This window comes from Lissotriton helveticus, chromosome 6, assembly GCF_964261635.1.
Source record: "Lissotriton helveticus chromosome 6, aLisHel1.1, whole genome shotgun sequence".
Lineage (NCBI taxonomy): Eukaryota > Metazoa > Chordata > Amphibia > Caudata > Salamandridae > Lissotriton > Lissotriton helveticus.
Window position 1 is genome coordinate 400,210,585 of NC_136067.1, and position 25,095 is coordinate 400,235,679.

The window sequence follows — 25,095 nt, forward strand, 5'->3', positions numbered from 1 at the left end:
CCACTATGCTACCAACCAATGATGCCCCACATGCCAGTTTATCTATGTGATTGCACTCAATGCCTATGATTGCCTCTCTGATTCTCTTTTCTTTGGCCTGCCAAGCAAGAGAATTTCCACATTTGATTCCCTTCTTCATAACCCCATTGACTTGTTCTTGTTCATAGAAAGTACATATTGCTGCACAAGCCTCTTCGGCATCTTTTAGTACATTTTCACATTCTAATTAAGGCAATAATGAACAAGTAACTTGCAATTTATTTACTTTCTACCGTGGCCTTAAAAAGCCCTGTATAAACAACCCCGCAATGAAAGGCTGGATAGTTTTCCTGGTACTTTCTATAAATTTGATTTGTTCCAGAAATTGACTTTTGAGCCTCTAGCTATTAGGAGATAGTTGTATGGTCCCTTTTGAGTATAATGACTTGACTTCCATTGTAACACTGGAGTGATCATATTGGAGACCCTAGCAAGTTTTATGTTAGTTTGTGGTACCTGTATATCAGGGGATATCAAAAAGACATCTCATAAAAGCCTTACTGAGGAACTCTGGGTTTCTAGATGTGTATTGTCTAGTATTCAGGTGATTCTCTCTCCAAATGTCTATCATTTCATACTGATGCATCAGTTCTTGGAAGTGCAACATGACTATTTGTCTAGAGTGTTTTATCCAGCTGCATGTCCCAAAGGGGTGGAACTAACAAAATGGGACATTAATGTCTCCTCCTATAATAATTTGATATGGGTATATCGTTAGAATGGATTTAACCTGCATTAAAGCAGCAGGGTCCTCAATTATGGATGCATAAAAACAAACCATTGTCAAAGTATTCCCTTGAATGTTTATATAGGTAATGATAACACATACCTCATGGTCAATGTCACATTTTACAACCTATGGCATGGAATATTAAGAACCTGTTGAGCCACACCATGAAAGGCAAGACCTGGGGTTCAGGAACTTGCTGAAGACTGGCCCAGGAGCTGTTAGTGAGCCTTTAATGTCCCTGTGGCTCAGGTCAGGAGGCCAGCAGACTAGTCCTTTGAGTCAATCTGGAACCTGTGTTGACGATGGGTTGCAGGTCTAATTTTTCGTCCCCAGGCAAGAAGGCAGCAGGCAGCAGGTCAGCACAACAGGGCAGCAGCTCCTTAAGAGTGGCAGTCGAGCAGAATGACAGTCCTTTCAGCAGCACAGCAGACCTTCTTCCTGGCAGAGTATTCATTGGTCCAGAAGTGTCCTGAAGAGTTGTTGTCTGAGGTCCTTCTTTTATGCCCTGGTGCACTAGTTCTGGAAGGGGGGAGAAGTTTCTAGACATTGTCGTTAAAGTGCATGGAATTCCCTACTCTTCCTGCCCTGGCTGCAAGCTGGTTGAAATGACAATGCAGGGTCATTAGGCCCTTTTTGTGGAGACAGGACCAAGCTGATTCAAGTGTAAGTAAGATTTGGCTCAGCTGCTTCCTCCCATTCTGTCAATATTAGCCCTACTGATGACCACTCATTGTGTGTGGCTGAGTAGGGGGAATACACAAAGCCCAACAATTTTTTTCCTCTGGATTTTATATAGGGAAAACTTGACCCGAAGGTATCAGAGCACTTTACACGAGCACCAGCTGCATTACAGACGACACCTTCATTTTTCTATTGGGCACAGGAAGATTACGTGATTTGCCCTGAATCACATGATGTTGAGCATCCCTACTAAGACTCAAACCAGGTTCCCCATCTTTGAGGTCGACCGCTCTAGCCATAAGGCCATATCCTCTCCCCAACTATGCCCAGTCATGTGACCACAGATTGGCTGCAGGCTGCAAATGGCTAATGAAAGGAAATGTCAACTTTCTAAAAGTGGAATTTTCAAAATTCTGTGGAAAAGTAAATTTTGCCATGTTCTGTGTCCCTACGTGTCCCCCATCTTATGTTATGTGTGCATGATTAATATGCATATGTATTCCCCATATTCGATTAAAGACGCAATTACAGTTGTGTCCATCTCTAGTATGCCAGTTTCCAGTTCTCGTGAAAGCTACGAGTATTAGGCCTATGTAAAGTTACGTTGCCACGTTTCTCAGTGTGCACGTTATTTCATTGTAAAGTCCCCGTTTCTAGGCCTCAAGAGGGCCCTGACACCAGATTCAGCTCCTGTCTCCTGAGCCCTCGCTGAGGAGCGATACAGCCCCCACCTGTATTCCTGACCCTTCACTTACTTCCTGCCTCGCAGTGCCCGGCTCGGCCTGGCTCTGCCTCTGAGTCTGCCAAGAGTATGTTATGATTCTAGTTATCAGTCCAGCCCTCCTTCTCTGCATTCCTAAGCTACTGAATCGCATCAATAGTTTCCGTCATTGTCTAGCCTTTACGTCTCCATGTAAGAGAAATACTGTATTTATGGTCATTTAATATTCTTCATCACGCACTACATGTAGAATAATGCATGCTCCAGTCTTAGAGTCTGTTAGCCTCTCCCCTCCTGACTCTTAGTTTATATCAACATGTCCTCTAAACATTAGATACTAGATAGGGTTTAGGTACATGTCGCCCTGACTCTCCAGACTTCAGTCTCTGCTCCTAGCGCAGAAGTCATAGCCCCCAGCTTCTCCTAGTAACACGTCATTGTCAGCTTGCGCGCACCATTAGGTTAGAGGTCCCGGCTCCTCAGGTAGCCCCCTCCATGTTTCCGCCCCATTTATGACATATTCTGTTACGTTTACTTCACATGTCTATGTATACGCCTCCTGTTACACCTACTTTCACCCTTATCTTTCGCGACTGCTATTGACCACACCCACTGCTCCGCCTATCGTATGTATTGTAATGCAACTGTTTTAGTATATATGCTTGTGTACTGTTATTAAAGTTGTGCTAGCTAGCCATCCCAGATCTTGCAGGTTGTCCTGTTCCTGTCCTTTATGCTGTATTAAACCTGCAAACTCCTACTACCTCGAATCTTGACTCTTATTTATTGAGCTATCTGTTATTGCTATGTCCAGTCAAACCTAGATCCGGTATTATTTATTTATATACCACATAATGGCGCCCGAACAGGGACTTGCCCTTTCCCCACGCGCCGGTGAAGCCACGTATGCCCCCTGATCCTCTGCAGCCGTGACGGAACCATACCGTGCACGTGCAGATATTTCTGCTTCAAGTATCCCTCAGGCCCACGGAGGAGACGGAGGTTGCGGTCCAGCATCCAGACGAGGCGGTGGAGGAACGCGGCGAGTCCCGACCAGAGCCCAAGCCGAGAGTCCTAGGTCCAAGGTATCCGGAGGCCCACCCGTAACAGAAGTCCGAAGTTCGTCCGTCCGGCGTCAAAGCAGTCCAGTCCAGTCCGAGGCCTTCCGTTCTTGCTGCCCGGTGAGTACCGTTGCTGGGGTAGTATCTAGACAGGGTCAATCTAATTGTCTCTGGTCCGTGGGGTTTGGTGGTACACAGATCCCAAAACGAAGTGTCCACTCCGGTGGATGCGGGTCCTGACGTGTCTCTTTATGAGACCGGTAAGTTTCGTACTGTTTTAGCAGTGCATCTAGTTTCTGTTCTAGTCAGTTCTGTTCTCAAGAAGATTCATGTATTCTGTTTTCCGTATTCCAGGTAGTATTCTGTCCGAACTGTTATTTTAAATGTTCCTCATGTATTTTAATGTCGTGGTATGAAAGTGGTGTAATTATCGTGTTCATTTTGTATTGTATTGTGTCTAGATTACAGTCCAGTCATGCCGTGGTTTTCCAAACTACGTCAGTTACGAACTAGAAAAGGTCTGTTAGAAGAAGCAGTTCCTGTCCCGCCTAGGGACAGTCCAGGTCATTTTATGTATCAGAAGCATGGCATAAGTGCCATATTATATCTAGATTTATGGGTAGAGTATACCAAACAGTTAGAAGAAAAGTATAGATGGCCCGTATCAGGTACGTGGGATGCCGAGTGCATCATGCGAGTAGAAGAAGCATTATGGAAAAAGAAAGCCAGACAGTCACAGAAAGATGCCATCGAGTTATGGCGCAAAGAATCTCATAAAAGAACCGAAAAAGAAATCAGAAAGTCAGAATTAAGTAAAGAATCCTTAGAACGAGCCCAAGAAAGGGAATTAATCGAGATAGGTGAACGAGTTAAAACCGAACAGTCAGACAGACAGAGAAATGCCCTCATTAAGGGTATGTATCCTCTTCTTGCCGAGGGCTTGCCAAAAGCAACCCTGGAGGCATCCAGTAATTTTCCGCCACCATTAGTTCCGACCAAGCTACGTCACAAACCGACCGCAGCTGATATTTTCATCTCGTCCTACTTGGACGACACAGTCCCAGAATATGCAAATCCTGTTCCGCCAGTCCCTGTAAATCATGCCATTCCTGCTCCTCCAGACACCGGAGTACCTGCTACGGTACCCCCGGTCCTGCCTACATTACAATTTCCCGCCACTCTGCCAGCACGAAGAGTATCAGTCGATGATTCCAGTATAGGGGCCGCAGGAGGAGGTCCTCCTGGTACCCCGCCACCACACCAACGTGTAACGTTAGTCGAGTTACATGAACGTGCGTTACAGCGTACGCCCGAGTATAAGTCCGTTGCAGAAATCCGACGAGCTCTTACTGAATTCTGCTATGATCCAGTTCCAGGCGCTGATAGTACGGTTATATATTCCATACGTGTAAGACGGGTGACCGGATATTTGGACACCCTACCGGATATGAAAGAAGATCTAGACAGAATATATCGTTTCATCCGTACAGGGGATGATCCAGAAAGTATTGGCGAAGCCATGTTTCAAAGGAAAGCTGAGATCCAGCTCATGCTATTAAAGTTTCTGATTAATTGTTTAATAAGGGAACAAGATTATCCGACCAAAGATCCGGCAGAAATGAGAATTCTGACAAGGTGGAGTGATAATATAGCCGAGGGTAAACACAGAACTATCAGTAGTATAGAGAGTATGTACAAGAGAATTCGTAAGGAAATAATAAAGTTACACGAACAACGTAAAGCAGCACAAGTAAGCGAGAAAGAGAATGACTCTTCTACTGAAGAGGTAGAGGACGAGAATCCCGCCAGAATAGCGTATGTAGGAAAGTCTAGATTTCCAGACCGCCATTTACGCCTAGAACGCAAGTCAGTTTTTCATCATCCAGCACCAGAACAAGGTTCTCTAGAACAAGTATTTCAAGCTACCGATCACATTCTGAAATCACGAATCGGTTATAGTGAATTAAGTACTATGCATGAACAAGAACTAGCCCGATCAGCAGTCCGATGGGCTACTGATTCTACCACTTTTCCAGACGAAATAGTGGCACAAATGTTTCTGAAACTGCCCCCAGCCGAGCAACGACTGGTGGGTATGTATATGATTCAGCACCTCATCACATTGTATGAGGGTCAACATTCTGATCCAGGTCCGTTACACGATGTCCTGAACGAGTTACTCCAGTATAGATGGAAAGGTTTAGGTACCGATTTAATTAGTGTCATTCTAGAACAGCGCCACAAATATAGAACGTTCCTGAACCCGCATTTTGTTCATGTCTCACCTCCAGAAAGTAAACCGTTTTACATAGATAGACAGAATCCGTTACGAGAAGTACACCCAGTCAGGACAGCAGATGGTGAAATGCAACGAGTATTTGTTTACACCCCGATTACAAAGATGGAACTCTTAGAAATATAGAAATTAATTCCCTGCCATGACAAAGATCCAGCAGGGTTCCACCGAGAATTAAAAGACATGCTCCGTATGGGAGAATACACGTATCCAGATATTATTAAAATGTTAAAAGTCCTGTTGCCCGCAGGGGTATACGAGAAACTCAAGGAAAAAGAATGGGAGGTGGGAGAGAAAAAGATCGATTGGGCAGTTCTAGAAGCTGAAGATAAGATACGAGTACCAGGTACTGGTCTTGGAGAGAAATGTAAAGAATTACCAGAACTGTTAATACAAGTTTTGCCCAGATTATTAGCCACTAAAAAGGAAGACTGGGATGCAATCTCAGCCTGTAAACAAAAACAAGACGAAGATACTAGTGATTTTTATTCTAGATTCGAGAAATGCTTTATTATAAACAGTGGCTTGAAGACGAGTAGCGAGTCATACCCTCATCTTTTTGTTACTAAATTAGTCGAGAATTCAAGTCCACAAGTTAAGAATCGAGTTTTGAAAGTCGAAAGTACATGGCAAGCTAGTACCCCGTCCCAGATGTTACAGATGCTCCAGTACCACCAGAATAGAATCAGAGAAGAGCAAGAACACGAGAGAAGACGTATGAAAGACACGAAAATGAAAGTACTAGTTGCACAATCTGTTCCACAAGACAGTCAGAAGAGGGGTCCGAATCAAGTCAGTCATCCTGCAGTTCCCGTTAAAGGGACATGCAATTATTGTAAACAGCCAGGTCATTTCATAAACGAGTGTGCAGTTCTGAAACACAATATAGCTACCGGTAAGACTAAAGAAAGACCACGTCCGCCTAGACAAGAACAAGTTTCACAGACCTCCCAGCCACAGAATGCACAACAGACAGTTACAGCACCGCAGCCTATTGCTGCAACACAGCATGTTACACAGCAGATGTACCAGTATGCACAGTCCGAGTATCCAGAGTATCAACAGTATTCATGAAACAGCCTAGAGAGGGAGGTAGGCTTGCCTCTCATCGAGATTCCTGTAGATCAAGAAGGTCCCTATGTTCATAGTCAGGTACTAGGGAAAGACAGAAAGTTTCTGATTGATACAGGGGCAAGTAGGACGACCATCAGTCACGCCGAGGTTCCAGGGGCTCCGCTCTCAGGCTCTAGAAATGTTTCCCTTGGATTTTCAGGAAAGCCTATTGTAAACGAGATATCTAAGCCAGTTACTCTAGACGTAGGTCCATTGTCCCGTACTACTGATCTATTACTTACGAAGTCATGTCCAGAAAATCTGTTAGGCATTAAGACACTGAAAGAATTAGGTGCAGTCATATGTTGTTCCCCAGAGGGAATACGATTGTTTTTACGTGACTTCAAGGGTCACTATGTATTACGAGATTTTGATCCAAGATTGTCAAATGTTCCGCAGCATCTATGGGCGCAAGGTCCAACTGATGTTGGCTTCATGCAAATCACACCCCATCGTGTGACTCTCAAACCAGGTGTAGTGTTACCACGAATCAGACAGTACAGATTGCCACCTGAGGCTGTAGCAGCCTTATCCAAAATTATTGACGAGCTCATGGCTCAAGGAGTAGTTGTAGAAACTGACTCCAATGTATGTAATTCTCCGATCATTCCAGTCATGAAACGTACTGATCCAAATGCACCCCCAGTATATCGATTAGTGATTGACCTTTGAGAACTCAATAAATGTATTATTCCCCAGTATCCAGTTGTTCCAAACATCTCTTCCCTATTGACAGCCATTGATTCCGAAGCAACATTTTTCACAGTCATAGACCTCAAGAACGCGTTTTTCAGTGTCCCCATTCATCCAGATAGCCAGTTTCTTTTCGGATTTTGTTTAAATGGAAGGAGCTATAAATTCACACGAGCTCCTCAAGGTTTCACAGAAAGTCCTAGTATTTACAGTCAAGCACTTAAGAGACAACTAGACAACATTCACATGCCAGCTGACACTGCCCTGCTCCAGTATGTCGATGATCTACTGATTACAGCCCGTTCTGAACGTGCTTGCGAGCGAGCATCACTTACAGTCTTGTATTTCCTTGCCGAGATGGGGCACAAGGTGTCCCCTTCGAAGCTTTAATTCTGTGTCCAGCAAGTGATCTACTTAGGCCACTTACTGTCCAAGTGGGGTAGGCAGTTGACACCAGACCGTATCCAGTTAATAGCAAGTCTTCCTCAGCCCAAGACCCAGAAGGAGGTACGTGCTTTTATCGGCCTTACTTCTTATTGTAGACAATGGATTCCTCAGTATGCATTTCTAGCTAAGCCACTGATACAGTTAACGACACAGGAGGCAGCCGTATCGACTGTCCTCCCTTGGACATCTGAACATACACTTAGTTTCAATGAGCTAAAGAAAGCTCTATGCCAAGCTCCTGTTCTAGCTACACCGAACTACAGTAAGCCTTTTACACTTTTTGTTACAGAACGTGATGGTACAGCATTATCTGTTCTCACACAAGATCAAGCAGGACAATACAAGCCCTGTGCTTATTTTTCGAGCACATTAGATCCTGTAGCCCAGGCTCTGCCTGCGTGCCTCAAGTCAGTTGCAGCCACAGCACTAGCTATCAGACAAAGTGATTCCATAGTATTAGGACACTCTCTGACAGTACAAGTTCCACACTCTGTGGAAGTTCTTTTAAACCGAACACAGACTCAGCACTTGACAATTGCACGTTTAACAGGTTATGAATTGACACTGTTCCAGCCACACATAGAAATCAGACGCTGCAACGTTCTAAATCCTGCTACACTATTACCGTCAGTTAATTCGAATCCTGCCACACACGACTGTGTGGAAGTAGTTAACATTATGACTAAGCCAAGACAAGATCTGACAGATATTCCATTACCAGATCCCGACCTGACACTTTATGTGGATGGTTCATGTATGAGAACAAGTACAGGAGAACTAGTAGCCGCGTATGCAGTGACTACTGACACTGAAGTTATAGAAACACACCGTATTGACACCCTGTCTGCTCAAGCAGCAGAGCTAGTTGCTCTGACACAAGCCTGCATACACGCCAAGAACCTGAAAGTTAATGTTTATACAGATTCACGCTACGCATTCGGAGTCGTACACGACTTTGGAGTGCTCTGGCAGGAGAGAGGTTTCATGACTTCTCATGGAACCAAGATTCAGCATGGTCTCCTTATTCAAGCTCTGTTAGATGCCATACATTTACCGACATCTATTGCTATCATGAAATGCAAAGCACATACGAAAGTTACTGACATTATTTCCCAAGGTAATGATCTAGCAGATCGCACAGCCAAGCTTACAGCACAGACCCCAGACATTTCAGTTAATCCGACACAGACACATACTCCAGATCCGACTACCTGTATGACAGGTAAGGACCCTACTCAAGATGTCATAGATATCCAGTTACATGCTACTCCCGATGAAATCAAGAAATGGTCCGAACAAGGAGGGGTCCAGACAGATCAGGGATGGGTGACGAAGGGTAGAGCCACATGGTTTCTCCCCGACTCTATGGTTCAAGTCATTATCAATACCGCACATAGTCCAGCACACTTAGGAGAAAAGGCTATGTTAGACAGTATCCAGAACATTTGGTTCAATAAGCATTTACGAGCTGCAGCCAAGCAGAAAGTCCGTACTTGTATGATATGTTGCCAGTTCAATCCAGGTAAAAGTGTCCCGGTGGAACAAGGTGGATTCCAGCCCCCTGACCACCCTTTTGAAGTCCTCCAGATGGATTATATTCAGATGGAGCGATGTCGAGGTTTCAAGTATGTCCTTGTAGTTGTATGCGCTTTGTCCAGGTGGACAGAAGCATATCCAGTCCCAGATTACACAGCCGCGACCACTGCCAAACAGTTGGTTCGTGAATTCTTCCCCCGTTATGGACTCCCTAGGGTCGTATATTCTGATAACGGCCAGCCATTTTCATCTGAATTGATGAAACACGTTTCCCTGTTGTTAGGGTACCGGTGGAAGTTCCATTGTGTACGCCATCCTGAAGCAGCCGGTCTCGTAGAGAGACATAACCAGACCCTGAAAATCCGCATTGCCAAAATATGTAGAGAGAAAGGTGTAGACTGGCTAGTAGCTCTGCCAGTCGCTCTGTTTTATACGCGCATGGTCGCACATTCCAGATCAGGTCTGTCCCCGTACGAGGTCGTATTCGGCCGCCCCCCTAATATGTGGGGTACACCTAGACCCCGAAGTATTACCGATGTTTCAAGTAATATGCTGACAGATTACCTAGCTTCCTTGATGTCTGCCCTACACTCTTGTCGTTCACAGGTTGCCGCCGCATTTCCAGACAATACCGAGGTGGCACCGCATGAAATCGTTCCCGGAAGTTTGGTTCTTGTAAGGAACTTTGATCGTTCAAGTCCGCTGGAGCCTCGCTGGAAGGAGCCAAAACAGGTCCTCCTGGCCACCCGTACTGCCGTCAAGCTGGAAGGCAGGAAGGGCTGGGTGCATCTGTCTCACGTGAAAAAGTTTTATGGACTAAAGACTGTTTCCAAGAACATTTCCCAGGATTTGAAAGACTGCCAAAGTACTATTCTTAAGGACTGTCCCGCAAAAGACAATGATATAAATCCCTCCCTGTTAGAGAAAACTCCGCAACAGGAGTATAAGCTAAAATTAAGGTCTAGTAAAATAAGTCAGCCAGTTTGATTGTCTAAGTCCTCCCCTAGGTGAAACGGTTAGACCGGTTTCTGACATGTATAAAATAGACCCCCATAGTGAGAGAGTTAGTCAAACCTCAATCCGATGTATCGTTTTTCTAAGTTTCATATTGTTTTTCAGCCTTATGATTACCTGCACAAGTTATGCTTTTTATTTATGTTTTCCAGTTTCTCATGTAAATAAGTCTTCTAATGTTACAGTAGAGCACACGTTTAGTGATCTGCCTCCTCATGAACTATCTTATCGTCTTGCTATGCGTAATAATTCCTTTATCCGCATGTTACATTATTCACACCAGACCAGCAATGCCACTAATTGTTGGGTGTGTGGTCGACTCCCCCCTTTCCAGACACCGAAGGGAGTTCTGCCACTGTTTCCTTATCTATTTTCACATAACGGTTCATGTGGAGCATGGTCCACGTTAACGTCATCTTCAAATGATATGTCCTTTCTTAACAGTACATGTTTTCCAGACAAGCAAGGTCTTCCCCACAGAACAGGGTTAGATCTAGAAAATGAAGTTTATAATTTGGGTAATTATTCTTCGAATTTCATGGTCCTGAATGTTCAGTCTGATACTACTCCAGACTTACCTGCTATGTCAGTATTACCAGTAAAAGGTGAATTATGTGTCCGAAAGAATGGTTCCGTACATGTAGGACATAGTGATTGTACTACTATTGTCAAGTATAGTGACAGTAGGAAATCTATTTTTAAAGCTTCACGTCATTCTTATTTTGTTTGTGGCCAGACCGCATATGTTCGTCTGCCCCTCGATTGGGAGGGAACCTGTCACATTGCATTCCTTCTGCCATCAGTTTTTCTAGCCCCACCTGATTATCATAGGAATTCCCACCTGGTACATACTAGACACAAGAGAGACCTCCCGATTGTCGATTATACTGAAACTGCTCTAGAACAATATATAGATATCAATAAAGGTGTCTTCCCCTACTTAGGTACTGTCGTGAATAGTAAACTGATACATAGATTAACCAGAACCCTTGAAGCAGTAGTGATTGAGACTACCTCTGCTCTAGGTAACTTAACCGAAGAGCAATCTTTTATGAGAATTGTCGTGCTCCAGAATCGTCTCGTCCTTGACGTCATACTGGCCGATAGGGGCGGGGCATGTAGAGTCATCGGATCTAGTTGCTGCATTTTCATTCCTAATAACGCGCCGTCTGTTTATTCAGCTATAACCAGACTCCATAAAATAGCCCATATGTTACACCAAGATCCAGGCACCTGGACATGGTCCGGTTGGTTCTGGAATATGATTTCCGCCTGGGGATGGGAAGTATTGTCCTTTCTAGGTATTGCAGTAGCAATCATATTCAGTTGCTGCCTCTGTATACAATGTGGCCCTGCGATTTGTGGCATTCGTGCTACCTCTTGTATTCCTAGTCCCAAGTCCCGTTCTAAATCCCGTTCCAAGAAAATTCGAGACGAGCAAATGATACTGTATGAAATGATAGATGGTATCATGAATATTGATGTTTCCTGATGGAAACGTAGTGACAAGGAGGGAATGTGGAAAAGTAAATTTTGCCATGTTCTGTGTCCCTACGTGTCCCCCATCTTATGTTATGTGTGCATGATTAATATGCATATGTATTCCCCATATTCGATTAAAGACGCAATTACAGTTGTGTCCATCTCTAGTATGCCAGTTTCCAGTTCTCGTGAAAGCTACGAGTATTAGGCCTATGTAAAGTTACGTTGCCACGTTTCTCAGTGTGCACGTTATTTCATTGTAAAGTCCCCGTTTCTAGGCCTCAAGAGGGCCCGGACACCAGATTCAGCTCCTGTCTCCTGAGCCCTCGCTGAGGAGCGATACAGCCCCCACCTGTATTCCTGACCCTTCACTTACTTCCTGCCTCGCAGTGCCCGGCTCGACCTGGCTCTGCCTCTGAGTCTGCCAAGAGTATGTTATGATTCTAGTTATCAGTCCAGCCCTCCTTCTCTGCATTCCTAAGCTACTGAATCGCATCAATAGTTTCCGTCATTGTCTAGCCTTTACGTCTCCATGTAAGAGAAATACTGTATTTATGGTCATTTAATATTCTTCATCACGCACTACATGTAGAATAATGTATGCTCCAGTCTTAGAGTCTGTTAGCCTCTCCCCTCCTGACTCTTAGTTTATATCAACATGTCCTCTAAACATTAGATACTAGATAGGGTTTAGGTACATGTCGCCCTGACTCTCCAGACTTCAGTCTCTGCTCCTAGCGCAGAAGTCATAGCCCCCAGCTTCTCCTAGTAACACGTCATTGTCAGCTTGCGCGCACCATTAGGTTAGAGGTCCCGGCTCCTCAGGTAGCCCCCTCCATGTTTCCGCCCCATTTATGACATATTCTGTTACGTTTACTTCACATGTCTATGTATACGCCTCCTGTTACACCTACTTTCACCCTTATCTTTCGCGACTGCTATTGACCACACCCACTGCTCCGCCTATCGTATGTATTGTAATGCAACTGTTTTAGTATATATGCTTGTGTACTGTTATTAAAGTTGTGCTAGCTAGCCATCCCAGATCTTGCAGGTTGTCCTGTTCCTGTCCTTTATGCTGTATTAAACCTGCAAACTCCTACTACCTCGAATCTTGACTCTTATTTATTGAGCTATCTGTTATTGCTATGTCCAGTCAAACCTAGATCCGGTATTATTTATTTATATACCACAATTCAAATGTAAAATCTGATTTTGCCATAAGTTAGGTTTTTTAATTTGGATTCCGGAGACACCAAACATGAATCAGTTCTAACTTCCCATATGGAAATTACACTTAAAAAAGGCAATAAGGCAATGCCAATGGGAAAGACAGGCCTTGAAGTAGTCAAACACAAAAATAAGAGTTTTTCGCTACCAGGACATGTAAAACTTAAAGTACATGTCCAACTTTTCAAAAAATACAGCACACCCTGCCCTCTCGACTTCTGCAAGGCCTACCTTAAGGGTTACTAATATGTACTGAAAAGGAAGGATTGAGTCTGTAAAGGGTTTATTTTGCCAGGTTAAAATGGTAGTTTATACTGCACACACAGGCTCTGCAATGGCAGACCTGAGACATGTATAAAGGGCAACTTAAGTTTGTGGCACAATCATTGATGCAGGTCTACTAGTAGCATTTAATTTATAGACTCTGGCCACACGTAGTACACTTTACTAGAGACTTATAAGTAAATTAAATATGCCAAATGAGTATAAGCCAATTTTTCCATGTTTTGATCTGAGAGCACAGCACTGTTTATGTTATATCAAATCATCTATACAGCGCACAAATACCAGTGGTGTCTTGGCGCTATCAAAATGAGCCAGTTATTGAAGTGGATAGAGGCCTGTTCTGGTTCTGGTGGTCCTTCAGTATATAATTGAGTAAGCTGGGAATTAAGTTGGTTGTTGTCTACCTGTTTCCAATTACGAAACATATAAGCAGTTTTAAAGTGCACAGAGTCCTAAGGCCAACAAAAATGAATTCAGAAAAAAAAGGGAAAAGGAAGGCAAAAGGTTTAGGGATGACGGTAGAAAAGCCCATTTCCAACACTGTCCTACTTACCTTCCCCGCCTCGCCTCCGTCATACACCTTATGCTCTTAGAGTAGGAAGGTTGGTGTTGTTCCAACTCTTTCCACAACAACCCCCCATTTTTTCATTGTCTGTTTAGGCCTTGTGTCAGAGAAAGTGGGACAGTGTTGTGCTCATTAACAACCCCTGTCAAAAAACAAAATCATCCTCTCAGAATCCTCATACCCTGTGACATCTCTAAAAATGTGGGAATGAATAAATACATTTAATTCAAAAGATTGATAAAATCATATATTTATTTTTATTTTTAAATCCGGCATGGTAATAAATCTTAGTTCTGCATTTAAAATATGATCCTTGAAATTTCTGGCACATGTAATGTCTTGAAAGACCTGTAAGGTCCAATTCCATAATACTTTCAAAACCCCTTGATCAGTCAGCATAGGTTGAAAGCCTAGTTTCTTGAACTATGTCATTAGATATTTCATCTCTTTTTATCTCTTTGATGCGCAGAAAAGCCATATCAGGAAAAACTAAGAAGGTCACATCCATAATGGTGGTACTGCATCTTATCTCTCTTTTTGTTACTTTAATCAGATAGTCTTGGAAGTAGATATTAAAACTATATAGGTGGCTGCTATCTTTGGGTGGGGTGAGAAAGGGAATCAATGGGCACGAGAAATAGACAGTTCCTCTGGTAATAAAGGTCTATCTTCACACATGAGCTAATCTTGAAAGTATTCTGCAATCCATTTAATGATGGTGTTGTAAGTCTTATTACTGGTTGCACTAGTATTTCCTTCAACATTTTCAATTATTTCTACGATGCTAACTATTCGTATGAGATATCTTCTGCACCAATTTTATAAATCTTCACATTTTCTCTTTCATGGTTATGGTTTTTCCACAGTGTTATGTATCTGCTGCTTGCACTGGGATTTGAGCTTTGAAATACATATGACTGATTGAAGGTTAGCTTTAGATTTGTGGCCAGTTTTCTCCACCCCTGTCCTGACTAACCTCTAACCTATCCCCTACAGTATGTAATGTTTTTATTTTTTTATTATTCGTTTTTTTTTATTTGCACTTTATTTTGTATCGTTTGGATATATTATTCTACTGTGGCGCTTTTTAACCTATTTCAATGTTAATTTGTGTATTCCTTGACTGTTCACTATGGTATATTCTCTTTTCGTTATGTATTTTGTTATACTGTATATTTTGATGTTCCTCTGTTTAGACCACCCTCATTTACTATCATTGTAATTTGTTTCAAGCTATTGTTCAGATTGCCCTCTATGTTATATCCTTTTGCCACTATGCTTTTGTTTTCAATGTGTATCCTGATGTTACATGTGTAGTTCACCATTATGTCCTATCTTCATAATTTGTTCAGGCTATATTTAATTCCTTCCCCCGCTATATAGCCTTATCTTCTTAATTCTCTTGGCTGCCCTTCCTTACATCGTGAAATGTAATTTATATGATTACGTCGCCCCCTCACCTATTGTGCTTATGTTTACATCCTTACATCGTGAAAATATATTTCCTACGATTACGTTGCCCCATCACCTATTGTGCTTAATTGAAACCCCACCCACACCTCTCACTGTCTGAGTCTGCTTTGGATTCACTTAATCTACCCCGCTTCCCCTATCACCACCTTCTATCCTCACTTCGAAGACCAGTATGTTCTAATCTACTGTGCTTCCTCTTTCTCCCCCTTCTTTTCTCCAAATCATGCCTCCACTCACTGTTCCACCATCAATCTCAACCCCACACATCTCTAAACTCGGCCCTAACTCTTGGACAATCCTCTACCCACCCCATCTCTCTAAACATGGTAAAAAAAATTCAAACACAAACTTCTTTGTCTCCACCCAGAAACCTTATTTGCTGATCACCATAACAGCCTTAACTCCTAACTTATCACCAACTTCATCTTCTTCACCAAACGACTATCTAAATGGAAAAGCATATTTCACCTCCTGATCTCTAATTCACGCAACATCCCATACGTTCTAAAACTCTCCACTGCACCATCTTCCTCCTTTCCGGGCAAAATAGATATCTCCATCTTCAAATCTGGAACTATACTCATCCAAGCATCTGAAAAGCACCTCGACATCTTTGAACAACACTATAGCGCTATATCCCAAACTCTCACAATATCTTCGAATCCTGCCCTCTCACCCCCTCTACCCCTAGACTCATCACCCCCCTCTCAGCCCCGATACCATTACCTCGTCTCTCTGACCTACCCCAACTTTTATCGCCTTCTTCTCCCTCCCCCCTATCGCCTCTTCCTGATTGTCCCCCTCCCTCTCCTACTCCCAATGAACAACACTTTAGCACTTTATCCCAAACCCTCACACAATCCCCGAACCCTGCCCTCTCACCCCCTCTACCTCTATATTCATCACCCCTATATCATCCCCGTCCCCCTTACCTCGTCTCTCTGACCTTCCCCAATTCTTATTGTCTTCTTCTCCCTTCACTTCTCCCTCCCCTTATCGCCTCTTCCTAATTTGATATGCTCTGGTACATGCGCCTCTCCTTTCAACCTCCTCTCCCACATCCCCCTCCTTGCACCACATCATACATCCACACAACGATACCCCCTGCATCCCCCACTTACCAGATGATCTCCCCTGATTCCAAAAACACACTCTACTCAACGCTCCTCCCTCCACTCGACTCCCTTCCCGCTTCTCCCTCTGCCTCTTACCTCCTGGGACCCCATGTCCTATTAATACACTCTCTTCTATGCCCCCCCCCTTTACTCCCACATCCCTTACCCCTCTGCCACTTATCCCCAGATTCCCCCGTTCCAAAAATACACTCTCTTATATACTCCTCCCTCCCCCTGACTCCCTTATCAATTCTCCCTCTGCCACTTACCCCATAGTACCCCCCCTTTAGAACTACACACTCTCTTCCATGCTCCTCCCTCCCCTTGACTCCCTTACCACATCTATCTCTGACTCAGTTCCCCACTCCCCCTTATCTGCCCCCACATATCCCCCACAATCACCCTCCAACACCTCCCTGCTTTCTTCAACAACTCACAATCCAACAAATACACCACCTCCTACTTCCTCTATGCCACTTTCACCAAACTGTCTGTCCGAAATGAATACCTTTCCTACATCCTCCTCTTGTTCACTTCCGCTCTCCAAAAATGATCCTCCCCCTCATTATAATCCCACCCCCCTCCAGGCATTCCTTCTCATCCTCCACACGTTATCCCCCCCTAAACAACCCTAACTCGACCAACAGCCCAATAAATACAGATCCACAGCACTCATCAACACACACACTGGCTTCCCCTACCATTGAACGTGTCCTTATGTCCCTCTTCTTAGAACTCTCCTCACTCAGAAGCGATATCACATTCCTTACTAAATCCATCTCCTCGCACAACGACACTCTCCTCAACACATCCACATATTGTCCACCAAACTCTATCACCAACAGAAACACTCCTCCTTCTAGCAACTACACAACCAGCACCTTACCCACACAACCTTCCTTAATCGGCCCTCCCTACAATACCAACATACCCACACCGCCACAACTTGGTACTCGCCCAATAACCTCTGAAGTTAACAGTTCCACTAACTTAACTTCTAGCAACTAGACAACCAGCACCTTACCCACTCAACCTTCCTTAATTGTCCCTCCCTACACTACCAACATACCCACGCCGCCACAACTTGGTATTCGCCCAATAACCTCTGAAGCTAACAGTTCCACTAACTTAAATACCTCTCCCTCACCACCCTCGTCCACTATCCCCCTACTCAACTGTCTACCATCCCTGTTCTCTTAGGAATAAGCAGACTCCCCCTTCCTCCGACCTCCCCTAGACCACCCCAACAACTTAGACCTATCCCCCCTTGCCCCCCCACTACTCACCCAATAACCTCTGAAGCTAACAGTTCCACTAACTTAACTTCTAGCAACTACACAACCAGCACCTTACCCACTCAACCTTCCTTAATCGTCCCTCCCTACACTACCAACATACCCACACCGCCACAACTTGGTATTCGCCCAATAACCTCTGAAGCTAACAGTTCCACTAACTTAAATACCTCTCCCTCACCACCTTCGTCCACTATCCCCCTACTCAACTGTCTACCATCCCTGTTCTCTTAGGAATAAGCAGACTCCCCCTTCCTCCGACCTCCGCTAGACCATCCCAACAACTTAGACCTATTCCCCCTTGTCCCCCCTCCAAATCACCCGACCCCACTCCCCTCTGTTGCATGCTGGTCAATTGCCGATCCGCCTCTTGCCACGCTTCTGAGATTGCTGAAACCATTCTTAGTGAAAACATTGACATTGCATTCCTAACTGAAACCTGGCTCACCTCCCCCTCCACTCCCATCCTCGACTTGCTTATCTCCCCTGGTTACTCTATCATTAAAAAAGATAGAATAGAACAAACAGGAGGAGTACTCGCCATAATTTTTAAAATTGAACTTAACATCTCGCTTGTTCACCTACAAGACCCTTCATCCTTTGAATACCTTTGCGCAGATCTGATTATGCCTGACTCCCCCACCGCCCGGTGCACACTATCTACCATCCCCCTGGAAATAACATCCCCTTTACGGAAGAGTTGACTGATCTTATTATAGAATCATCGCTCTCACATTCTAAAAATCTATTTCTCGGTGACTACAACATCCATTGGAACAAAAGTGATGAGCCTGCTGTCATCCTATTTAATGATACCATGGACATCATCAATATGACCCAACTCTGCCATTCTGCCACCTATAACAAACGTGCCACCCTTGATGCTATTGATCCAGCGCCCCTATAGAAAATATGTCATAAGCAACACTACCCAACTTCACAATACTCACCATTAATCATAAATCATTCACAAGGCCCATAAACAATCGTGACATATTTTGAGCAACTGAATCATGTGGCCTAATTAATAAACCTATTCACAAATTATATACACATTTATATACAACTGCAGTATAATGATTTTACCATGGTTATATAAACTTTGCAATTAATTAAGCCACTTAGGCTAATGGATCTACTGATGATAACATGACTCTGAAATAACAAGGCCATCTTGTCTTTTCAAAAATCTTGTTTATTAACTATTTATTCAAAGAAAGTGCATTAGAATATTTCTATTCAAGCATCATTATTTGAGGATTAGCAAAAGGAATTGACGGTTTCAAGCAAAATCAAGAAGCATGTTTCAAAAAGAATAAACAGTTTCCCATCACCTAAGCCCTAATGTCCCTGTCTAAAACTCACTTCACCTAAAGAATAAAGTAAAAGTCATTTACCCTTTTGATCCTTATGTGCTCCAAGAAAGTCCGTCAGCACGTCACGCCCAACTGGTGTTCGGAGAAGATGAGCAGCAAGCGCGCCCTCCCTCTCAGGGGAACAGTTTTTATACCTTTCTAACTAACTAAAGTATCAGTATCGTATATTTTTTTCTGTCAATCGAAACATTTCATTGGTAAGCCACGACAGTCCATTCTGAGGTCACACGCTCATGACCAAGTCCGGGGCTTCATCTTTGCCCTTATTATTCTTAGTCTCACCATCCTCTTTGCTTCCTCAAAACGATACTTTTGATGGGGAAACATGTACTTCCTAATCTTGGCAGGCCTAACAGTATCCGTCCTGTCCTTGGAAATGTCACCAAGAACACATTCAATACGACCAGGATTTCTTCTGCATAAACATTGTCAGCTCAGCAAAGTGTTCTGCGCATGGGTGAAAGTTTTGCTCTGGTCACGTCTCGAAGACTGCAGTACTGGCAGCCATTTTCTTTAGGCCCACTCTCAAAACTAATGTATAAACAAACACAAAACATCAATTAATGTGAGAAATAAAGTTCGTTCTGTTACCCACCCACCTTTGCTAATTACCCATTAATCTATGTTACCTAGCAGAAGCAAGTAAAGCAACAAACAGATTCATGCAACATTTAAGACAGAAAAACAAAACATGAGCACACAGAAATAAGCACATGCCATTATAAACAGCCGCATTTCATTCTGACAAAGTCGATAGACATAATTAGTTTATTATTTTACACACACATGCATTTGCAACATAAAGCACGTATATGAGCACATATATTAGTATACCGTGTGTAATGATTTGCAATTTTACTCTAGGTTGATTAATACTTTTCACTGCACACTTTATTAATATTATTATTTATTATGGAAGTTTAACTTTGCGAGTTGAAATACATTTATTTCCAAATCTCGCTCCATCAACTCCCTCATCTGGTGATTTCAAAATCACCAAACCACACCCAAAAATGTTGCAACATTTTATCTTATAGATGAACATGATTTGATTTCACTGTGTTAGTATTTCTAAAGACTTGTCTCAGCTGTTTGTCTGCAACTCTCATATTGAGTTCTACGAAACTCTTCCAGTTCTATCTCTCTCTCCTGTTCCTTTCTGATTTTGTAGATTCTCTTCTTTTCCCTCAGGTATTTCTTTCTCTTGTGTAACATGCAACTGATCTTCAACAATAGTATCACAAAAACTATAACTAACAAAGGTGTCAGAATTTTGCCAAGAATTGAACCACCAATCTCTTGAAACCAGGTTTTGATTGCTGCAAATCTTTTGGATAAACGTTCTGTAAAATCATCTTCTTCCAAAGGTACAATTTCTGATTGCAACTCTGTGATATTTTTAATATACATTTCAATGTTCCTACTCTCATCAGGAATATAGGTACAACAGTGTTGGACATGTAAAATGCCACAAACCCCTCCCTCTTTTGCCAGGAGAATATCAAGGGCAAGACGGTTTTGCATTACCATAGATCGTATAGCAATAACCTCAGTATCCACTAATTGGAAACCACTAGCTGTGTCAGTTGACAATCTGTCAACAATTGTAGACAATTTTCTGATTCTTCCTGCATTCAGGGTTATGCCCACTAAAGGTATTACTGCTTCAAAGATGTCTCCCAAACTTCTTAGAAACTTTCTCTTTTAAACCTATTTACATGATTGCTGATTTCAAATGAACCTTCTGCATTTCTGTCAACATGAAATATTTTTGGGAAAACCGATCCTACAAAACATGTCCCATACCAGTGATCGGGGAGGTTGTAGTAAGCTTTATCTCCGCATCCAAAATAAATCCCAGGAAAAATTGGGTCTTTGCCACCTTTGAACCCCCAACCCCCCATGATTTGATAAGTGTCCTCACAATGACTCGCACCTACAAAATAGTTGTCAAACAGAGTATTATCTCTCCTAATGCAAAATTTACCACTAATTGGTTTGTCTATGTGTATAGCAGCATTCTCGAACGATTTACCATTAAGTTTTTCGTCCTCTAACTGCCATAATTTGGATTTGGTCTGCTTGACCATCTCATTTCTCTTTTATAAATTGCTCTTCTCTCCTCAACTAGGTTCAGGAAAGACTTTTCCTCAGTTCTCAATTTGCATGTCAAATTATTTCTAAAAGCATACTCATAGGTGAGTTCATTTGTCACAATAAAGAATTCCCTCATCTGTTTGGCTTGTTTATGCTTGTTCAAGCTTTTCTCAATTTTCAGATTTGCAAAAATGTCATCATAATTAGAGTAATAATACTCTAAACGATCAGTCTGATAAAATAAGCTCGTTATTACACTACCGGTAATACCATAAGTAAGAGGAAGCATATTGCACGTCACTCCCTCTGAAACAGAAGCAGGCAATTTCACACAGATGTAACAGTCCTTTACCTCCATGACTTTCACATATTCAGCCAGGAGTCTTGAAAAAGTATTGCTAGAAAAATCACCAACAGATCTATCTTGGTGAATCTCTGGTCTGTGATCAATAACTTTGTTAGTTTTGCTTGTTGCGCTATGTTTGTCTTGATTAACTGAAGCTTTGCTTGTCATATTGACCTTAAACTTTTCCTTGTCAAATCCAAAAGGGAAAATGACAGCTAGAACTAACCAAAGCAAAATTATTAGAATCACACAAATTGAGGACATCTTACAACATCTCTTGAGAATAGAACACCTTGAACTGTTATTAACAAAAACGTAAGGCATTTTCACAGAGCCTTGCAAAGAATACAAAAACTAAAAATTAAAAATGTCTAAAAATGATTAAATTTTTAATACCCCCCTTATTAATTTTTTTTTTTTTTTAAAACAAAACCCACCTACTAACAACTTTTCTTCGACCTTGCGTCACAATTTGTTTTCCAACTACTGTTTTCCAGGCTACTTAAGAGCGAGGAGAACTTCCCCCCGAGGTATCTGTTTGTTTGTTTTCTCCTCTGAGGCGGAAGCCGGAGGTACCTTGCGCTCTCTTGTGCTCTGCCTGATACGCTGTAATTGTGTTTGTTATTGAGATACTAATAACAATCTTTTCACTTTTAAATCCTGTAATATATTTTAATACCCAGTTTTTAACTCTGTCCTTACCTTGGTGCGAGATTACTTCGCCTAAGGCTTATTTCCCCCGCATTTAACAGCGCCGCCGTTACTAGGCGCTGGGAACTCCTCTTAGCAACTTAGACGCCATCTTGGACAGGGGAAGGTTCGCGGTATAGATCTTCGCCCCTCCCGCCGTCCCAGGCTACTTAAGAGCGAGGGGAACTTCCCCCCGAGGTATCTGTTTGTTTGTTTTCTCCTCTGAGGCGGAAGCCGGAGGTACCTTGCGCTCTCTTGTGCTCTGCCTGATACGCTGTAATTGTGTTTGTTATTGAGATACTAATAACAATCTTTTCACTTTTAAATCCTGTAATATATTTTAATAGCCAGTTTTTAACTCTGTCCTTACCTTGGTACAAGATTACTTCGCCTAAGGCTTATTTCCCCCGCATTTAACAGCGCCGCCATTACTAGGCGCTGGGAACTCCTCTTAGCAACTTAGACGCCATCTTGGGCAGGGGAAGGTTGGCGGTATAGACCTTCGCCCCTCCCACCCTCCTCCCACCCTCTCAAACATGGATCTAAACAACAGACCCTCCCGACCGCGCAGCGGGCGGGTGCAGTGGGCGCAGCGGGCACGCCAAAGGCAAGCCCGTCTGCGCCCGTCCGCGCCTGGCCCGGGCCGAGGGCCACCCCCCTGGTCTATTCCCTCTACCCCCACGAGGCTTTTATACAGCGATCCAGCTTTTACAACTGCGTCCACCTGCCATTAAATTCTGCTGCACATATGACCTAGGGCTCCTTGCTGGAAACCCTGTTTTATCATGCTCAGGTTGTAAAACCTCCATACCAAGCACTCTGAAACCCCCCCGTCCAACAATGCTAAATCCCTCAAATCCTAATCACTTGCCCTCACTAATGTCCGTTCGCTCAGCAAACACCGACAGGACATTTTTGATTAAATAGAGGACAAAAAATTGGACCTGCTTTTTATGACTGAAACCTGGATGGATAGTTCGTCCGATCCAGATTTAGCGATTGCAGTTCCTAAAGGATTCTCTACTTATAGGTTAGATAGACAACGAAAGAAAGGGGGTGGAATTGCAATCATTGCACGCGATGCTTTCATGGTGAGAACTAACATGATCACTCTCTCCTCTTGTGAAGCCCTACAATTTTCAATTAAGCTGACCCCTTCTTATACGTTTAAGGGGATTCTCATCTATTGACCACCGGGGTCTAGGACTGAATTTATCTCCGACCTCAGGTCTACCCTTGAAGTGTCTGCCCTTGACAACTCCCTCACTGCCTTAGGTGATTTCAACTTTTATTTTGATAAACCAGAAGATCCAGACACAGCCGCTTTTTTAGCTGATATGTCTACTTTTGGTCTCCGTAGTCTGGTGAATTCATCCACCCACGAAGGGGGCCATACATTGGATGGCATCTTCACTAATTCAGTGGGCCTACAAGTGACCCAAATCCTTCCCCTTACGTGGACAGATCACCATGCCATCCTGGCATCACTGGCTATACACGACTCCGTTGCCTCTATGTCACGCCCTAAGTCTTGCCAGTCTTTCCTGGCGTGGGGTGACATTGATAACTCCAGGTTGGAAACACTCCTGATAAATTCTATGCCTCCTTTTTCAATTGACCCTAACATCGCCACCACACAATTCAATGAGTGGGTGGGTTCTGTGACCACTGACTTGGTCCAGGTCAAACAACGATTTTGCAACAGATCTGCCCCATCGGCCCCGTGGTACTCGGAGGCATTACGTACTCAGAAACAGCAGTGTAGGAATAAAGAGAGGCATTGGCGTAAAGACTACTCAGAAGTAGCCAAAACCAAGTACAAAGAAATGGTGGCCAAATATAAAACCCTTATCAGTGAGGCTAAGAAAAAGTATTATTGCGAGAGAATTGAATCAGCAAAACATTCGAACAAAGCTTTGTATGAAACCACCAGCAGTTAGCAGGATATTCGCCCAATCTGACTCCCTCCCCTTCTCAAACGCTTTGTGATGCCTTAGCTAACTTTTTTTTTAGTAAGGTTGAAGATATCTATCAGGTCTTCGCCAATAATACCGATACTCCCATTAAAGCATTTGTCTCCTGTTCCGGCCCCATCCTCCCGCAGTTTGTAGATATTTCTGGCTCTCAGGTCCGGAACATCATATCTTTCATCAAATCGGGCTCCGCCTTAGATCCCTGCCCCTTAAAAGTCCTGCTCCCGGTTATTGAAGTAGTTCTGCCAGCTATCACTGCAATTTGTAATTCCATGTTCAGCACAGGCATATACCCAGACGCCTTAAAAAAAACCCTTATCAAACCGCTGCTTAAGAAACCAAATCTTGATATGGAAGACTTAAAAAGTTACCGCCCTATCGCCTGCCTCCCTGCCCTGGCGAAAATTGTCGAAAAAGCTTTACATCTCCAACTATCAGCTTTCATCGAGGAACATAATCTACTCGATGAATCTCAGTTCGGCTTTCGCCAATACCGTGGTACAGAGACGGCCTTAGTTAAAGCAGCGGATGATATAAGATCCATCCGGGATGCTGGAGGTACAGCAGTCTTGATACTGCTTGATCTGTCGGCGGCTTTCGACACGGTCGATCATACCATCTTGATCGACCGTGTCGAGGGCATGGGAATCCAACATAATGCCAAAAAACTTCTAGCCTCTTTTCTGACGGACAGGACCCAGGTGGTCACTATTGGATCTTTCCACTCATCCTCCCTGTCACTGCCATGTGGAGTGCCTCAAGGCTCATCCCTTAGTACGACACTATTCAACATTTACGTGTCGGACCTTGCCAACGTTATTCGCGCACATGGGATGA